At 36.6% G+C, this 20,271-nt stretch overlaps 1 protein-coding gene across 2 annotated transcripts in view; it reads right to left on the bottom strand.

The window, feature by feature from the left end:
* Positions 1-20,027, bottom strand: part of LOC127945058 (arginine-glutamic acid dipeptide repeats protein) — a 161,132-nt gene extending 141,105 nt beyond the window's left edge. The window contains exon 1 of one of the 2 annotated variants that reach the window (XM_052541584.1): positions 19,757-20,027. The gene's annotated coding sequence lies outside the window, so the exon portion shown is untranslated. The remainder of the gene's footprint in view (positions 1-19,756) is intronic. The other variant, XM_052541585.1, reaches the window with a different exon arrangement.
* Positions 20,028-20,271: the final 244 nt, after the last annotated feature.

The raw sequence follows: 20,271 nt of genomic DNA, 5'->3' as shown, positions 1-20,271 counted from the left end.
TGTGCACCTATAAAAATATAGGGATATATGCAAAGGGAAAGTATTGATTGATCTGGGATGCCTCAGGAACAACCCCAAAAGAGCTAAAATGTAGTTTTCATGACCCTGATTGGATTGGACCAGTATATGGAAATTCTGGAATATACTTTGCAATTTCATCACGCAGAAGTCAAGTGCTGTTGGTAAGATCGCCGCCTCAATATGTTTTTGGTTTATGATAGAAATATGACTGACAAATTAGGTAACCTGGTCAGCCCTGATAGAAATAATGAAACAGAAGAGAGCAAATGTTGTAAACAGTTTGGCTCTGAAGCTCTGACTTTAAAAAAATATATATATTCTCTGAATTCATTTAAAGAATGATCAGTCTGAGCTTTAATTCTGATTGTAATGTTAAAACAAAAACTTGATTGGCTTTAAACTTAGAAAGAACCTGAGAAATAAACATTTATAAATGTATGTGCCGATTTGTTAAAAATAATCCCAGAAGTAACTGAGTGATGATTTAATCTGATTCTCTGTACATAGAAGGTTTAAATGACAAAGAATGATATCATAAGACCTGTTCCAGTTCCTATATAATTGTTGAAAGTCCTGACAAGGAATACTGAACAGAATTCTGGGTTAGTGAAAAAAAAAAAAAAAAAACTGTAGGCACACAAATTGGCAGTGGCATTTTGGAAAAACTTAGAAGCTTATGTTTTGTTAAAAAAGATAAAATTACTTTGACTACAATGAAGCCGTTGTTTTATCTCATGCTGGCCCCCACCATGACTCTGGCTTAAGCTTTGAAAGTACCAGAGACATGTTCTGAGTAAAAAAAAAAAAAATGTAATTCCTATATTTACTAATGTTTGGCCAAAAGAGTAATTTTATTGTTGGATTGCAAAATTGTAGTCACGCAGCATCATAAAAAAAGAAAAAAGAAGAGAAAAGAAAATTATTTTTTGTTTATGAGATGATAAAGTTGTAAACAAGTAACATAAACGGGGGTTTCAAAGTAACTTTGAAGACAGCATGCTAGCAAGACCCAAAGTAATATACCTGGGTCAGATAACCTCTGACAGATTTAAAACCAATGTTGAAATTCAGAAGCCATGGCCAGAATTAAGTGAATGGATAAATACAAGTTGATGTAAAAGTAATGACAATGACTGCAAAGAACTTTGAGAAACATTTGAGTTGCGAAAATAAAGTAAAAATACAAATATAAAGATGTTTATTTTTAAAATGCATATAATTTCTGACAAATTTTAAACTGGGCTAGAGTAAAATGATAGTACGATGAAATTATGTTAAAAATGAATGAAAATGCATTGTTACGAGTCCTGAATCCCTCAGAGTTCTCTCTCTCTCATTCAAAGTAAGCTAAAATGCCGTTATCTGAGCTTATGTTTAAGTGATAAGATATTTATAGTACAGCACAGTGTTTCAGTCAAATCATAGGCAGAGATGCTAAAGGACATGCTAAAAAGAGTTCAGATTTAATGCATTAAGAGGGCAATTGGTAGTTAAATGTTCAACTGCCCAATGCATGTAAGAAATAAGAGATTATAAAAATAATGAATAACAATTTAGGAGCAATTGTTGAAGAGACATGAGGTCTTTAAAATCATAATACAGACCCTGAGCTATAGATGTAATAATTTTGAATAGTTAAACAGTTGTATTGCTATTTGTTCTATGACCAGTAACTTATCTGTCTTATTTTTAGTCTCCACCATCATACAGGGCCTGATGGCTGCAGCTACAGAAGCAACAGAAAATTACAATGAATGGACGGGTGTGAAAAATAAATTCACTGAGTAATCTCAGCATGATAGTTTGGAGGTATCCAATTGAGTTTAGCGATTAAATATTAGTTTGATTAACCTTTTTCAATGTTTTAACACTAGTAGGTGCTGTCAATGGCTCTCATGGTTCTTGAGTGCACCTTTCCTAAGCTGCAGGAAATACTGGATTCTGGAAGAAGACTGTCGAGGATGTTGCAACGGGAAAGAGTGGTTACCAGTGTGCATGAGGTGATTTCTCAATGACGGGTAAGATCCTCTTCTGGCCAATAGGGGACAACCTAAGGCAGGGGGTCACCGCCACTGGGCACCTGCCCTGAAGGGTGGTGTTATATGTGAGATGGTAGTGGAGTTGAGCGGATGCTTGATAGGCCTAGAGCATCATTAAGAGGGGAACTGTATGAATTACAGCAATCTGCCTCAAAATGTGAGCTCCTCCAGACCTGATCACCAGCAACCGCATTCCTTGACTGATTGTTGTGACAAGCGTCCACAACTTGATGCAACTATGCCAGTGGATCACACCCTGAGGACAAGGAGCTTATTTATAAAAAGTTAATGGCAATGGGCTTTCAAGAACCATCTGAGACCATGTGATGACAGCCATTATTTTGAGACAAAAATTTCTTATGAGGCTAAAATGATATTGAACTAATATGTCTATATCATAGTCTTTACTCATGCAGGTCATTAGGCATGACACAAGATGATAACAAGATATGGTGGTGGCTAAAAATGAAGACTGCTTCTGCTTAATCAAGAGATGGTTTAGATAACAAAGGTTAAGGGAATTAAGCATGTAAGGTAAAAATAATTTTAAAGAAATGTTCCTAGCATTATGTATTTTAAACAGTTTAAACTGAGATTTTAGATCTAGAAACTTTGACATTTTTAACTTATTTGAATAATTTAGGGTTATATGTTGTAATGAATTTTATATTATAGTCTAAGTTAAAGTTTGGCAAAAATTGTCAAAATAAATAAATAAATAATATTTTGCACAGTAAGAGAGAGGGAGAGAGAGTGCTTGAGTGGAGGCAGGGATAGTGCTCTTCTTCTATTATTGGCCTGCTAAGAAAGAGTAACCAAAACAGAGCAATAATTTTAAGACCAAAACAACCCAGCTGATTTTTCTCAAAATAAAAATCATTAATGAACAGGCAAACTTTGAGATTAGATAAGATATTAGGTACAAACTTGGTAAAATGCACAGACAATGTTTGAGTTTAAATCCTTCCGATTTAATACCAAAAGGAAAACCTTAAATATGAGCTGTTAAAATATAAATGTGTTAAGTATGTGCATGCATGAGGATGGCTATATATATATTATTGGGGGACAATTCTGTTCCTGTTTTGTTTCAATTGAGTCACTAACCTCTGGAATGAGTGTTTTATCATTACAGATGTGTTAAGTGAAATTACTTTACAGAAGTCGATAATTCTGAGTAAAACTAATGAAAAGACAATGCCAAACATGGGACGAGCTTTAAGAGGATTGGTTATCCAGCTCCGTCTGCTACTGGTAATAATGACTTGTTTTGTCTTTTATAATACTGATTTAAATCACTCTCTGGATTAATATGTTAAAGAATGTTTATATGATTGGATTTGTGAAATTTAAGTTTGCCGTCCAAAATGGGTTTAAAATCCATGCCTAAATTTAAATGAGGGTCTAAATTTTAACAAGTTAACACTTTGTTGTTTGAATGGTGAAGGTAAATATTTTAGACTTGATGGCAGAAAAACAGTGACAGATTGGCTACGTCACTAACCAAATTATCCAGAGAGCACCCTCACATAAAGAAGCCTGGTGGGAAAACAAAGGAGTGAATCCTGCTTGTGTAATATAGTGCAAAAGCTTTATGTAGAACAGAGATAAGTTGAACAAAAACGTGTGGATAGCCCCTTAATGGAGCAAATCCATAACAAGAGGTTTGAATTAATTGAAATAGCACAGCAAAAAAAAAAAAAAATAATAATAAATTTTGTTTGAACAAAACAATTGTAATATGCTCTATGGAGCTGCTTATGAACACCTGTCAGGTCAAATCAAATTAATATTGTGAACACTGACAGGGCTTTTTGATAATGTATATTGTTTCAATACAGATTTACAGAAACTGAGGATGTCTCTTTAATAAATATTTGGGCGTTTAGAACTAAGTAATAGTATTGTTCATTTAGTAATAGTATTCGGAAATATGTGTGCTCTTTTTTAGTTTATAATAATTTATGAGTAAATAAATATCACAACCAAATGACAAACATGAATGAGGGTTTTAAAGACATTGATCACGTAGCTGATGTGTAAGCATTTCTAACTGACAAAACAGTGAGAACTAAATTGACTTAATACGAGGTATTGAGGATTTGCTTCTGAATGTGTCATTAATATAGTCTGAGTACAGTAATATGGTATGATAATTGACAAGACTTACATTTAAAAAAAAAAGGGTAATAATAAGGCAATGAGTATGGTTAACAGTAATGTCCTGGTATAAAATACATGCATGACAATAAGTGGATAGGTTAGTTGTATTTTTGAAGTTAGACACTTCGATACTTAAAATGTAATTTTGATCAAATGTTGTTAACAATGACAAGTTTGGAATGAAAGGGTAAAATGGATATTCAATCTCTATAATTGTACCATTGATCGGGAAAATTATAGATTTTCATAAAATAAGGGTATCTTTACTGGGATTTAGGTTATAAGCAATGTCTGTATTTGGTATCTGTGAGGTGACTGAGGGTCTGACATATGTCAGGAATGCAATAACAGTGGTTATTCATTTAGCCCGGCTTCCAGAGAATAATATATATATATATACGTTTATTGTAATGAGTTTATTTTACTATATGACCAAATTAACTAAAATTCATCATAGTTGTATAAGACATATTAAAAGAAAACAAATAAGACAAATATCCTTCTTAAGGGTTAAATTTTTTTTGAATTGGTTATAGTGTATGCGTTTTTCTTTAATGATTTGTTAAATCTGGTTAATGAATATGCAAATTTAGTCTTAAGGCTGTTGGATAAATGTTTGGTTTTAGAGGGTAAGTGTGAAGTAGCTGTAGTAGGAAGAGAGGTATTTACAAAGATATGTTGATGAAAGTGAGGACACTTTTCCAGGTAGAGGGACACACAGAATGATTCACTGGAAAAGACATTATGTGAAGAAAGACTAGTGCAAGTGCCGATATTGTGGGATTAAGTAAGTAGATTAATGTATATGGGAAATAAGAATGTATATGGGAAGTATTTTGTACAAAATAATGTGTTTATTACTAGAAATGTCAGCCAGTACCAGAGATTTTAAGTATGCACATGTTTAAGTTGACCAACAGTCTGCATTCTTAGCATGCATCACAACGACACCTGACCTCATTTATTAGACCAGATGTGGGGTATTAGACCCCACATTGATCTAAAACGGGGGACTGAAGGAGTGGATGCCGAGTTGCCATATCCTTCATACCAGAGATGGGACCAAGTCCCCATGTCTGCTTCATACTGATATTATATTATATTATTACATGATTTCTTGTTTGACTATTAATCAAGTTATAGCAAGAGTGAAATGTGTAACCTTATGTGTGCTGTATTTCTTTTCCTCAAGATTAATGTCCACATATTATGTGTGTGTATCCAACCGTAATGATAAGACACTTGCCAGTGCTAGAAAGCCTTGAATTTTAGATAAGTTCTCTGTGTATGTGTTTTAGTATCTGTCTGTACAGGGAGAAGCTCAGACAGTCCCAGGACAAACGATCAACTGCCAGTGTCCAGCGTATCAGATCTACGTCTTTGGAGAGTTTTATCTAGGTTTTGGAACCAATCAGAATTTTGTTGACTCATGTATTGACGCAATTAGTATCCTCTGTCAGGGTATAACTGTGGTTGATTTTGTATTGTACTGGGGGCGGCCTGCGAACTCCTTTGAGAGTGTTGAAGCTGACTTCTGCTGATGAAATTGCAAACTATTTTCTTCAAGTAAAATTATTATTATTAATTGAACTCATCTCTGAGTCCTGGTCTTCATTGCGACATATCTGGTCCTTGGGTTTTAACTGTAAATTCCCCTACAACTGTAACCTTCTCAAACACATTTTCAAAGACACACAGTCAGGGGGAAAAACATCACATATACTCTATTTAAGCTGTAAGGTTTGAGAGGTTTAGCTATGTGATGATGAATAAAGTCAACAAATGTGTTGCTTGTTAGGCACAATGTGTAGTGTTTACTAGGTTTGCACACCACCTAAGAACTTTCGCACTGCACGCTGGTCCCGGAAAATTGCTGGAACATTGCCGAATTGCCATCTGTGTGAACACAAACACATCCCGGGATTGATTCCGGGATTGATCCCAGGTCGGGGACCTAGTAACATTGCCGGCTTCAGTCCCAGAACGAGCTCTGTGTGAACAAAAGCCAGAACCAATGCCATAAAGCCATAATGCCGTGTACTGATGAAGCACGTGATCGTGCGACTCTTTTACCAGCTGTTTTGAAGGCAGGTCAGCATTCACAACAAAAAAATGTGCAAACTGTAATGAAGCAGAGCTCAGTTAGCTCCTCACTATCCACGCTAAAGCTGAGATCGTTCGCCAGCTTAAGTGAAAGTTAACGTGCCTAGAGTTGTCGACTCGTACATTACACGCCACATCCTGATGTCACGTGTCATTACGGGACCTTTATGGGTTGTGTTCTGGGAAATCACGGGCAGTGTGATTGAACCAAAATGTAACGATCCTTGAACAATTGCCGGATCGCATTCCCCATGTATTATCCAGGATCTCAGTGTGAAGGGGCTATAGTTGACTAGTAAATACCCTACTCTGGTCTCACCTTAAAAGGATAGTTCACCCAAAAAAATTTTTTGTTCCAAGCATTATTTGTTGAATTTGTTTAAAATAATCAAAAAGTTCATAAAGATATAATAAAACAAATGGGTAATGGACTTATAAATGGGCTTTTTTTCCACACTAATTCATCTATTATATATATTATGTAAACATAAATTTCATTGTAGCGTGTTTTCTACCATTTTCGAGTAATGTGACATGATCTAGACTTTATATTAACCGGCATCAGCCATCCAAAAATCCATATCGGTCAACTATTAATCAAAGGTGCTGCTCACAATGCAGCCACATATGTGTGCATGAAATTTTGTGTGATCACGTGACACGGGTCTTTGAGTTTGAACTATATAAAAACGCACTAAATCTGATGGTCAATACAAATTTGGGTTGCTGTTATCTGTGGAAATAAACTGACTGGATATGCATTTGATATTTTACAATGCGATCAGGTCAGAATGCATGTTATTTCATCATACTATCATATTATCATACTATGACATCACTATGTAACAATTTTCAATTTTTAGTACTTTTCCAATGTAAATCATGAAATAAGTAAAAACCTTAAAGTGATACTATACACATGTTTTTGTAGACCAGGCTTACAATACAACCTCAGTTTTATACTAAATATCCTCAACCTCTCTATTAAGGGAAGCTTGACTTAAAGACCTTAAAGGCTTTTAAAGGCAACTTAAAGGCACTAAATATATAGCTCCTGATATTGTAAAAAGCAACAGAATATTATCCTACTGGTTCGTTGTAGTTACTTAAACCGTAGCTAGATGGAAAAAGTGTTTTGCTTCACACTATCACGTTTGGCTGGACTGCTGACCAAATAGCATCATGGTCATGTTCCGGCCACTTATTTAAATATGCACAAGTATATAGTGGTAATCAGAGTTGGGAAACAATTAGAAGGCAGATGGTAGAGAATGTGCAGTAGCAGTCTGTGCTGGGTGTGTGTCTTCATTAGAGAGCAAGAAGTAGCAGCTGAAAACACGCCGTGTGCTTTCGGCCGATCGGTTAATTAGGATTTTTGCTGCTTCGTTTTGCGTGAGAGAGGCGGGAAGTGGAAGGTTGATTGCCTTTTATTATTCGTCTAGCAGCTTCAGCGCTCGCTCCTTCTTTATTGCAGATGTGAAGTGTCTCGGCAAAAGCATCAATTCCAATAATTACAAGAAAGTGCAAGTGAGAGCACGAGCCATCGCTCATCTGCGTTCACCCGCAGCCGTTTGTACGGTGACGTTCCCCTGGATGACAGCATGTGACGGGAGCATTTAAAAAGCCCACAGAAACACACACGTCGTTCTTCAAATTGGAGGATGAATGGAGGAGAGCTGCTCTCCAAGTAAAGAGGAATACTGTAATAACTGCAATAAGCAAAAAGGAGGTGCGTAAACATGATAAGAGGGCCCTTAAGAGTTTGTTGTGAAAAATAAAGCTAAAAATGCACACTGTCAGCGCAATGTGTGAACGTTACACCTCTGAGCAAAGTGTGCATCTGTCTGAACGGAGAATTACTCGCTTAACAGTTCGATTTGGCAGAACCTCAAATTACACGCCCTAGAAATCAAAGAAGACAAAATACTTGGCTTAATAGCTTTGCTTCACATTGCCACATATGCAAGGAAAAGAAACATCCATGTAAAGCCAAAAAAGCAGAAAAGAAACAATGATGAAATCAAAAGCCAATCAAGGTGTTCATGCAATAATAATCCACAGCTTAACAGAAGGAAAGCTGATATGAAGAGTGTGTCCTACAGGTCCCAAATGGTCACTGATATACAGAAAACTAATTTTCCTACACAGTAACTCGGCACCAATTCCCTACCACATCCACAGATCTGTTTAATAACATTTTTTTAAACATTTAACAAAAACCTAACACTATTAAAATAGGGATAAATATTTTTTTCTAACCAACAAAAAAATGACACTACAAGCTCTTTCACACCCTAAAGATGTATGAGTGCTGGCTGAACTAACCCCTGACTCGTTTCCACTTATTACTGAGGCTAATGCTGCCATTTGAATAAAATCAATACTTCTGTCGACTTCGACTTTAAAACATTTCTTGTCTAATTTCTCCCGTTGATGTTTTTTTCATGAGGCAGTGCTCTGTGACACGTCTGTGCCGTGTGAAATCCCTGGAGCATCCAATAAAAAGGTGGGTGTTGAATTAGCCCGTCACCGCACTCAAAACAACCACTGTCGCCACTTACACTCTTCCATTATATGAAGAAATATTAGGGCGACTATCTCAAGCACTAAATTTTGAGTAGACACCATCAATTTGATAGCTTTTCAGCATAATAGAAACCAATAGAAGTGCCAGCTCATTGTGGAAACACAGGACGACGTCTGAAATCATTACAGGTGCTCAAAGTGGTGGATGGTTTTAAAATCAATCCATTTGCAATGTGTGTATTTACTTGCCATTTCAAGAGAGCCTCATCTGCTCAGTCCAATCAAAGCCCCTCAATGCAAATGCTGCAAACAGAGAAGAAAAGAACATACGGGCTGGCACAGAACGAGAGAGCAAGAGCTCCAGGGTAACGCTTCAATGATAAAAGAGAGGAAATCTTGTTTTGATAAGTGAGTTACTGGCCTTCACTACATTTTCCTGCATTCCCGAACCAGCGGGTTCATTAAATGCATTGATATACCTGTCAACCTTATCCAAGCTGCTGTGCTCGGGATGGAGAAATGCAGTCACCTTTGCAGGGCTGAATCTTTCAACAGCTCGAGGCAACAGATTTATTACAAATTGATCCATTAGATAGTGCTGCCGCGGTTTATTGTTTACGCCGTTCCTTTTTCCCCTGCTTGTCTTTGCCACAATAGCAGCATGTAATAAGGAGGAAAACTACAGGTGAGAACTCATCGTCATGCACCACTCTACACCAAACCAGAGCGAAGAAGAGGTTTGGAGAGAAAGGAAAAAAAAGAGGTGCTGTCTAACAGACACCAATATGCTGTAAGCGGTTGTGCTGTGAAGAGGAAGTGGTCGTGGTGCAAGGGCAAATGAAGGGCGGAGGAGTGGAGAGCCTTAGAGGCGCTCTCTGATGAGTCAGGACTGATTAGAGAGCACAAAGACAGCAGACCACCCCCTCCCTTTCTCAAGCACATAATTCACACCTTCAGATCCTCACATATTCCCCATTAAAACATCAAACAGGACTCTGCAGTAAAAATCCAGCACTGGTGTGCCAGTATAAATGACTATACGACCTGCTTTATGACCGAGTCATTAACAATGCCAAGTTTTTATATCAGCGTCTGACGGTGGCCTCTGCTGATCTGAAAATTAACCGAAGACCAGAAAGACTGAAAAAAGCATTAAGGCAAATAGAAAGGAAGAAACACTGGGGCCTATGATGTTGGACTGATATGACCTGGACATGCAGCCTCACATTTATTGTTTTCATCCATTACTGCCTATGGGAGCAATCAACTGTTAACAATTATTATTATTATTATTATTATATAGACAAACAAGGCTGTCAAAACTGCTAGAATGATTTGTGATCGTCTTTGAGGCATCAGTTACAATGGGTTGAAAAATATAAACTATGAAAAATCAGAGACAAAAAAAAGAAGGAAAATCTGACCACGCCCCAGCGTTTATTTGCATTTATAAAATATAATCATTATAATTTGTTAATGCATTTATTAAGTAGAAATAATTTTAAATGTCTTCACTTACTTTTTGTCACTTTCATGAATGATGAATAAAAATATTGATTTCTCTATCTTTTTTAAATATTATACAAAAGTTTGAGGGGTATCATTGTTTCCACAAAAATATTAAGCAGCAAAACTGATTTTAACATTGATAATAATGAGAAATGTTTCTTGAGCAGCAAATCAGCATATTATAATTATTTCTGGAGGAGTTTGTGACACTGAAACTCCTTTGTAAACAACAACAAATGTACAAACATTTCTAATGACGAATGGTGCATTTCCAAATGCAAAAAGCGTGTCACACTACAGCCTATTATATAATCACATTACAACCGTTGTGAATTTTATGACAGCACTAGCAAACTCTCATGCAGTAATCATCATGCAGTAACCAACCCCCCCCCCACCAAAACACTGTACAAAGTCACTGTATTTATTCATTTTCCAGCAAAAATGTGTGTTTGTGAACTTACAATCATCATAGTGTTACACTACAGCTATATAAAAAAGGTGTTTTATTTTGCTGTTATAGGTAGCTGTAGAACATCCAATTGTCTTCCATATTCTTCAGATTAAATCATATTTTTAATTTCACATTTCAGAAATCTGAAACCAATAAACACAAACTAAAAGTAGTAGTTTTATAAAGAATCGATAGCTAGGGTTTAGCTAAGGTTAAGATGATTCAGACGCTTCTGACTTGCTAAACAAGCTGGATCAATATTTAAAGGCACTGGTTTAAAGGGCCTGCAGGTTTATATGGAATGTAACCGAAAGGCACATGTCAAACACACAGTGCAGAAGCCCAGGCTCTCTTCACCTGGACCGTGCTAATGCATCGCAGAAAATTGTATGGCTTTGCTAATACATCCTCTCCTCTCCGCTTCTCTCATTCCTCACACTAATGCACTTACAAATGGACAAACCAGACTAGAAACAGACTCAGAGTGTCAAGGAAAGCAGTGACTGTCTACATCCATGCGTATGGGGGGGGGGGTTATATATGCTCCCCATGACTGTTTGCTAAAAACAAGCATTAGCAAAAGACTGTACAATACTTCATGTACTACTCAAGGCAGCTGTAGGAGTGAGGCAATAAAAGCACTGGTATGCAGAGACCATGTTCAATTTGTGCAGTGTTCACTCCATGTCACATTATTACAGCAGCCAATCTTCTACCTAATCAGCAGTGTGACTGTTTAGTCAGCAGGGACCAAGCTATATGACTCCGTTCTCTTACAAGATGCCATCCTATTTTCCACCGTCTCTACTAACAGTAGACAGGCAGCCAAAGTGGTTCACCATTAAAATAAAAACACCAGTTTGTTAAAAGCTCCTGCTCTCAGGATACGTCCTGGATTCCTATAGTAAGCCTTTGGTACTTTCAATTCCCAACATCTTTTTTGGCTTGGTTTTTAAAATCGTGAATGTCTCTCCCCCCCTCCCCAGTTCTACATGATGACTCCCATAGCACACTTCTGTCTGATCTGGGAGGACATCTTGGAGCAATCTGGAGAAGGGTCCCATTATTCTTGAGCATGCTACTTTAAGCTGTTCACTGGCAGGAAGTTCCATCAGCAGCCCTGATAAGAGTCTGGTCACAGTTACATGGTAAAACACAGCCATGGTAAAACACACTACATTACAAAGGCAAATGTCACTGCTTGACTGCTTTTGATTCTTGACCCTTTTTATGCCATTATAAACTGCTGACTTAAACTATATGCTTTTCATAACTGTGTGAATACTAAAAGGAACTGGCCTGTTATCCATCAATAAATTTAAGGGATAACCAAAAGACAGCTAGTCGCTATCACAATAAAAAAATTACAAAAATTTTAATAAAAAAATCCCTGATCATGACCCTAATGTGAAGCATAGAGATTTTGTATTTTACCATGAAGGGGTTTATTATGCAATAACAACCATCTGATTTCATATTATCTCAATTTGATTGATATTTAAAAAAAAAAAAAAAAAAAAGGGGATATCAAATAAATTCCAACTCAAATATAATACACATCTTTAATTATTAATTCATTATTATCCCACTTGTATATTATCTTAAAACGTCCTTAAAACCAAGGAAAACAAAAATCCCAATATATTTACTATAATTAATTAAAAGTTTAATAAAATCAAATCACATAAAAGGTATGGCTGGAATGTCTTTTTTCCCCCAAGGTATTTATGGACATTTAGAGGTAATAGACAAATGGAACAATTAAATATTTATTTAAATTGAATTACTAAATTAGCATCACTTTCTCCTTTTTGTTTGTTAAACTGTCTGTCATCCAGCTGTCTTTGCAATTCCTAATAGTTCTTCCAATCCGTTTTCATTGTATTCCTAAGTATTCTAGAGAGCCATGTAATGAAGATACATAACATCTCCACTCACTGACTGTGCAATGATCAAATATCTATTACATTTGCAGAAGTGATTAGGCTACAAAAAAAAGTATCTTTAAGCTACACAGTTTGCAGCACAACCTAAGCATAATTTACTGCTTTTTTCTCTCCTCTTAGACGCTACAAGAAAAAGGACACACAATACATTTGCATGACTCGAAAACTGTCAAGAAACACAAGGAAATCAGATCTGCTCAAGAAGAGCGTCAGAGAGGAAGAAAGAAGGCTTGTCTCATTTCTTCCAGGCTGCCTTGAGTGTCAGCCTAATTTAGGCCTGCCGCAATAATAAATATATCGACTATATGTACATGACCTCCTCATTTTTTGTGACACAATATATCGGCCATTATATTTACTTAAAAAATAATGTCTATATGTTCTGTACATTCCAGTTGCATCGGTGTAGTCATACAGTGCTAGTTCAAATTTTAAAAATGCATCTACAAAAAAGTTTCATCTGCAGATATGGTCTTGTTTAGGGATCTGTGCCTTTGTGCATACGGACATCCGACTGCTGAGTAGTGATTGTGTTTTTCACAAAAATAGTGTGTGCACCCTTAATTTACAGAGAATAGAAGATCAGGAAAAATCTGTAGATGGAAAAATCACCATACAATTCTTCGTGCATTTTTCTTTTTTGTACTAGTTGCTTCACAATTTTTGTAAGAAAATATTTTTTTGCTATTTATTCAGGTTTTTTTAAGATATCTTATATTTTGATACTCAATTTCCATGTTCTAAATATTCTTAAAAATGTAACGTTTTTTGTCATTTGGAAGTGTGTAGGCCTTCTTGCATTAATATATTGTTACAATATATTACATTAGACAATTTTTTTTGTCCTTCTCTTTGTTTATTCCTTCTCTTTCTAGCTTGTACTTATTTGAACAATCCCTAAAACTTGGTATTACAAGCACTTCCTGTGTCTGTTTGCCTATTTAAGAAGAACTGCTTTATGCATCCCCCAGTTGTAAGTCACTTTGGATAAAAGTGTTTGCAAAATGACTAAATGTAAATTATATATTCAGTGACATAAAATGGTCTTTAAAATAACAATAATATCGCTTATCGCAATGATTTCTGAGGCGATATATTGCACAACAAAAAGTTGTAAACGTGACAGGCCTAAGCCTAATATCTTAAAACAACAGATGCAGAAAGCACTGCTGCAACCAATTATACCCGCTTTTTGCATTTGTGCTTCACACATACACACACAGAAGAAAGAATGAAAGAGCAGGACTGTTATGCGTGCTGTCAGACTGTTCAATTTAATGAGTACACAGAATATGAATGGCCCATCAAGAGCTCTTCGGAAGGAGCATGACAGCATTGTCCAGGGCATCAGATCTTTCAAGGAGGAATCATGGATTTCCAACAAACAAGGGTGATTTGCAGTCACGCTGTCTTTGCAAATCAAAGCAGACCTCACAGTTGAACAACAGCCGCATAAAAATGACCTACTTGACTATACACACTTTACACACTATGAGGAAAAGGCAAGAGGCAAATTAATAAAATGACACCTCTTTAGACCAGTGATGAGATAATCTAGAAATTAACTTTTACCTCAATTCATTAAAGTGATGATCCAGTTTCAGTTAATGCCAGTCAAAAGCATTTATGGCATAATGATGATTACCTCAATAAATAATTTCAAATGGTTCCTCATGTTCATCAAAAACAAAATGGAGATATAATGGAAGGGAAAGGGGTCAATTTAAAAGCAGACATCTGAAGCTTATACATTTACATAAGCACTTGCATAAAATTTTCTGTTAAAGCTTTTGTATTTAAGCTGTAAAGCTGTTTAAATTATATAACTTTACACAAAAAAACACAGCAAGCAATTTTCCATACTAAAATCATTAACATCCATACTCCTTTCACGGGCCAATTAACTTCCATTGTAAAGGTCCATTTACATCAAGAAAGATAACTACAACAATAACTATATTAGCATCCACAAAACGCATGAAATCAATCTGTTTATTAAGCACATGCTGCAGTTTTGTCGTCTACCACTTTATATTTGCCTCCGTTTCTCAAAGCACCGTATGTCGCGACATTGTGACACATATCCAAGTCTGTGCTAAGCCGCACACAGAGTTGGTCAACTATGACATGAATTAAGGCTCGGATCAAAAGGATCAGTATGTCAGTATGATGGATCATTATGTAAATGCTGCCTCTCCCTGCCTAAATATTGACAAATCAGCTCGGAGAAGCGAGGCAGCGAGAGCACACCAGCATCCACATGGGATCTCCCCTCCAGTCGCCTGACTGACACTTCATAGGAAATGTCTTACATTTACAACCCATTATTTACTGCTCTCCCTATGATTGCTTCACACTGGCCCTGGCAGCAGCTGCCCCAAATTGTCCTCTTGGGTGAATTCTGAGCACACTCTTGCTAAAAAAAAAGATGGATTCACGCCATGCCAAATACACTAACCAGACTACTTCTGTTGTCACCAATTCCCCCGATTGCTGCCCCTATCCTACAAGAGCACGAGAATCTAGGACCACACAAGACAGCTTGACTGATGTGGATAATACAGCGAGACGCAAGTGTATGCAGCAGGCTACGTCTCACTTCACCAGTGATGTTCAGCTTTAAACTGTACTAATACAGGATAACTGAGGCCCGTTCACACAGAATAATAACTATAATAATTACTATATTGCCTTCCATCCACATCAACGACCCTTATCTTTCTGTTTCTTATAAGTATGTGCTGCAGTTATGTTAACTGCTGCTATAAAATCTTGAGTTCTTCAAAAGACTATGAACATTTGAATGACAAATGTTGACAAAGATGAACATTGGCTGAAAATGAACTCGCCTTCAGGCTGTCCAAGATGAAATTGTTTCTTCACTTGAACAGATTTAGAGAAATGTATCATTACATCACTTGCTCACCAATGGATCCACTGCAGTGAATGGGTGCCGTCAGGATGAGAGTTCAAATAGCCAATAAATACATTACAATAATCTAAAGTAAGCCAAAATAATCCATTATAATGCTTCCTCTGATGAAAAAGTCCATCACTTGTTGTCCTCTCACATCAAACTCCAAAAACATATATGTTTGGAACTGTTTTCTTTTGTAAACAGTGTTTGATCTGTGCATATTTCTCTCCTGATTCAGACGAGAGAACTTTCTCACTGGAGAAAACAATATTATGGACTTAGATGAAGATTCTAAGAGGAAATCTCTTAATGATGGACTTGCAGTTTTTTACTTCACAAAGCAATAATTGGAGGACTGGAGTCACATGGATTGTACTGTGATACTTTTATCAGCTGTTTGGACTAAAGGCTTCTAAAGGCATCCATTTCAAATATGGAAATGCATGCACTGTGTTTGGGAATCAAGATTCAAAAGGCAGGATGCGGCTGAATTGAGTGCTTCTTTTGCGACGAGAAGGATGTGCTGCGCTTTAACCTGTTTTCAAAAGCTGAGCCAGGCCTATATGTATGGCAAATACAATAGGCTGTCTCCTTCTGGGGTGAAAAATGAGCACAGCTGTGAGTCAGTGTGACACTGATTTTGTTCAACAGTTTACATAGCTGCTCTGTGATACCCTTGAGAGTACTCTCGTGCCCTTTGGCCAGCAGAGAATGATTACTAATAGCTTTCTCCTACACGGTTAAGACTCCCACACACTCTTTTTGTAGCATGACGCTGAAATAACAAGATCATCAGAGAATAGCAAATTGACAGTTAATCTAGCAGCTTCTATGTTTCTGACAGCTATGTGGACAAATACATTAGCTACAAACAAGAACCTGTGGTAATGTCAGTGTTATAAATTCTTCATTAAAAGGCATCATGTTTTGTTAAATGGGTGACATCAGTTAAGGACTGTGTACGACCAAATGCTCATGTGATAATCCCAGCCTGTTTGATTGTATTTTACTTTCTTTCAGCCTGCAAGAAATGGAGTGCTGAATGGAGCAAACATAAAGCTAAGCCACTGTGATTAAAAGAGAAGTCTATTTGTGAGGAGAATGTCATTTATTTTCGCAAGCCTGCAAAATAATTAAATTGGCAATTACATCTCAATTGCATCTGTAGAGCAAGACCACACCACAAATGAATCTCCAATTTTCATTTATATCCAAGAATTGTTGTATTTACTAGAAAAAATACATTATAATATAATTCTATACAACATAATATTACAAAATATTTTATATATTTTAATATGCATTTTTAAAAAATTATGACTTTACAAGAGAACATTTGTATTCGACTTGCATTCGTATTTTTTGTATTAGGTAGAAAAAACAGTTATATAATTATTACATAAAATATCAGCATTATAATTGTTTTTAATAGATTTTAAATAAGAAACTACAGTAAATAGTAAATCGATTCACTGAAATATTTTTGCTAGAAAAAAATTATTTAAAATGAAAACTGTCATGTTTTACAGCACTACTTTGATGCTTTTAAGATTATCACAGGTCATTTTTGCAACTTCAGCAAAACTTTCTCAACCATCTCTAGACAACACTATCTCAGTGACAATATAGAAGAACTTGTACAACACAGAAAATCAGTTTGCAAAGCATAAACATGGTTGTAAAACCTCAGTAGGTGTAAATTCATTTGGAACAAAACACTGGTCCAAAAGGGCAAGAGGCGTTCTGTAAACCGGCCTGAAACCTGCTTGCACTGGCCTTGGTCCAGTGGGCCATTCCTTATTGAGCCCTGACAAGCACAAAAAGCCATGTATACTAACCAGTCAAGAAGCATGAAATAACAGTTTTACACATTAAATCTATTTAGCAAAACAAAACAGCTTGGCTGAGCACTTTATGGGAGACTATCAATCACATTGGATAAAAATGACCACAAAAAACACCCTTCTGCCAATTCCAATCACAAGCTGTTGAGAGTGCCATTTGGTCTTAGTGCAACACAGTGGCAGGTGGTTGTACAATTCAACCTGTGTTTACAGCATGCTGAATGGACAAGAAAACAGTGCACGATTATGATCTAATTCAGTATATTTCCAATTAAGTGTGACTAGCCGGCTCTAGTTCTAAATGCAGCGACAAATCTTTATAACTCTGCCACACTTCACCTAAATCAAACTGGAAACTGGCTTAATAAAAACCAGTTGCATCTATGAAAACCATTTGTTGTTTTCCAAGGGCAAGAAAGCATAACGCAGATCAAAACTTGGGCTTCACATTTGATTAATTAGCTGGTTTATTGATTCCCCATGTGTAAGCTAAAGAATTTTATGTTAAAACACCATCAGCATAATCACACTACACAGCTCACAAACCAGTATCACACATCTTACATTAAATAGTAATACAAATAAACATTATTACAGTTACTTAGATTCTTGTTTCCTAGGACCACAACTGCTGAAGCAAAAAGCTTGTTTTTATACACCATTATAGATATATTGTGATGCATATGGTGTGTGTGTATATATATATATATATATATATATATATATATATATATATATATATATATATATATGCATATTGTTTGGAGATTTGGAGATATTTAACATCACATCACTTGCTCACCAGTGGCTCCTCTGTAGTGAATGGGTGCCATTAGAATGAGAGTTCAAACAGTTGAAATAGAAACATCACAGTAATCCACAAGTAATCAACACAATTCCACCCCATCATGTTTGTAATAAATCCATCATTACAGTGTTTTATTTTTCAAACGTAGCTTCCACCTAAAATATCATTCCATAACGCATAATAATACTACTTCCTGTGGGGAAAAAAAAATCTGTACCATTCATAAAAACATCTTAATAATGGATTTGAATCTTACAAATGAAGAGCTTTCCACTTCACAAGACATTAATTGATGGACTGGAGTCATGTGAATTAGGCTAATTGTGGATTATTGTGATGTTTTTTTCAGCTGTTTGAACTCTCATTCTGACGGCACCCATTCACTGCAGAGGATCCGCTGGTGAGCAAGTGATGTAATGCTACATTTCTCCAAGTCTGTTCCAATGTGTGACCCAAGGATGAGCAAATTTTCATTTTTGGATTATTCCCTTTAGTATGTACCAATTAAATAATCTCCACTGTGTTTCTGCAAACATTCAAAGTAACAGTCACAACAAATAATAGAAATGCAATCAGTGCCAACCACCTGTTTACATCTTCAATCTTCACTGTCAGTCTACTTCATTTGTGTTTTCATCTATTCATCTCTTTTAAATCAGTCAAAGAACAAATTAGTATCATTTTGAAAACTGTTTAGATAACCAGTTTTAGCAACAAGCTACACATACAAATGCCCATCTGAACCTCCATGACAAGCACTATAAAAACAGGAGATTGATCTTTCAAAGCACACGTCTGACAAGCCAGACACTAAACAAACATGGTGTGTAAACACGGTCACATGACCTCTCAGGACACATTTGACAATAAAACTATGTGGTCAAGAAACCAGGCTTGATTTAGAAATCACAAGACAGGCGAGACTGATGCTTCTGGGTGACCTCATAAATATTGCAGTGACACTATCTCAGCAGATCAACATTAAAGGCTAAGAGAAATTAAAAACTGAACAGCGAAGAAGCGCGCATTGGCAACAAAGCGCTCGTGACTCGGGTGCAAGACATAATAAAACACGAGTCAAACTATCAAGTTCAAACCTATCCCAACTCTCTTATAACCCATATGACCGGGTTTAAGTTACTGGCCTTCGAATGACTTAATGTAGCGGTGTTATGATTATATCAGCTCATGAATAAAAGAGAGATGATCTCTGTGATCGTTGGCACACTCACACACACTCTGAAGATGAGGATGATGATGCTAGCCCGCTAGCTAATGTCTCTTGTTTTAATAAAGCATAACACCTCCTCAACGACAGTTCACAGCGGCTGTAACGTTAATTAACAAACGGAGCTAATTACTCGAGCCAGAAAATAATCCGATCATCTTCCGTACAGCCGAAAAAACGGTTAAAGGCGGAACTTACCTGAAATCTTTCTTTACAACATCAGAGATTTTGTGTTTTGAGATGTTGTAGTAACTGAGCAGCAGTTAGCGGAGAAGAGTCATGTGCCGCCTCAAGTGTTTTAGGGTCGTTTTACACCACTGGCACACCGATATTAATGATATGGCTGTCACTTATCAATATTTATGGTGGTGAGAAGTGTTAGTAACGGGTCAGTGTTGGGACACAGTGTTATCTTTCTCTCTCTCTCTTCTGTAAGAAAGAAACTCCCCCTCGCTTGAAAGCCGCTCTTCCTGCGAGAAGAATAACATGCGCGTGAATACGCTCTGCCCACTTTCCAGTGTCGTGTGCTGCGATTGGTTGAACGCGAGCAGAGCGTAAGAAGCTGACCAATCGGGTTGGTTATTTTGTGATTTAAAAACGCGCGTGTATGTGTGTGAGTAGTTTTGTGTGTGTAGGACAGTCTAAACAGTGCCAGTACGATGGTAGTGAGGGGAATTTTAATTCACATAAGAGATTCTCATTTTTTATTCGTT

The sequence above is a fragment of the Carassius gibelio genome, chromosome A23 (assembly GCF_023724105.1).
Source record: "Carassius gibelio isolate Cgi1373 ecotype wild population from Czech Republic chromosome A23, carGib1.2-hapl.c, whole genome shotgun sequence".
NCBI lineage: Eukaryota > Metazoa > Chordata > Actinopteri > Cypriniformes > Cyprinidae > Carassius > Carassius gibelio.
The sequence above is the reverse complement of the archived record's forward strand: the minus strand, read 5'-3'. Positions and strand labels throughout refer to the sequence as shown.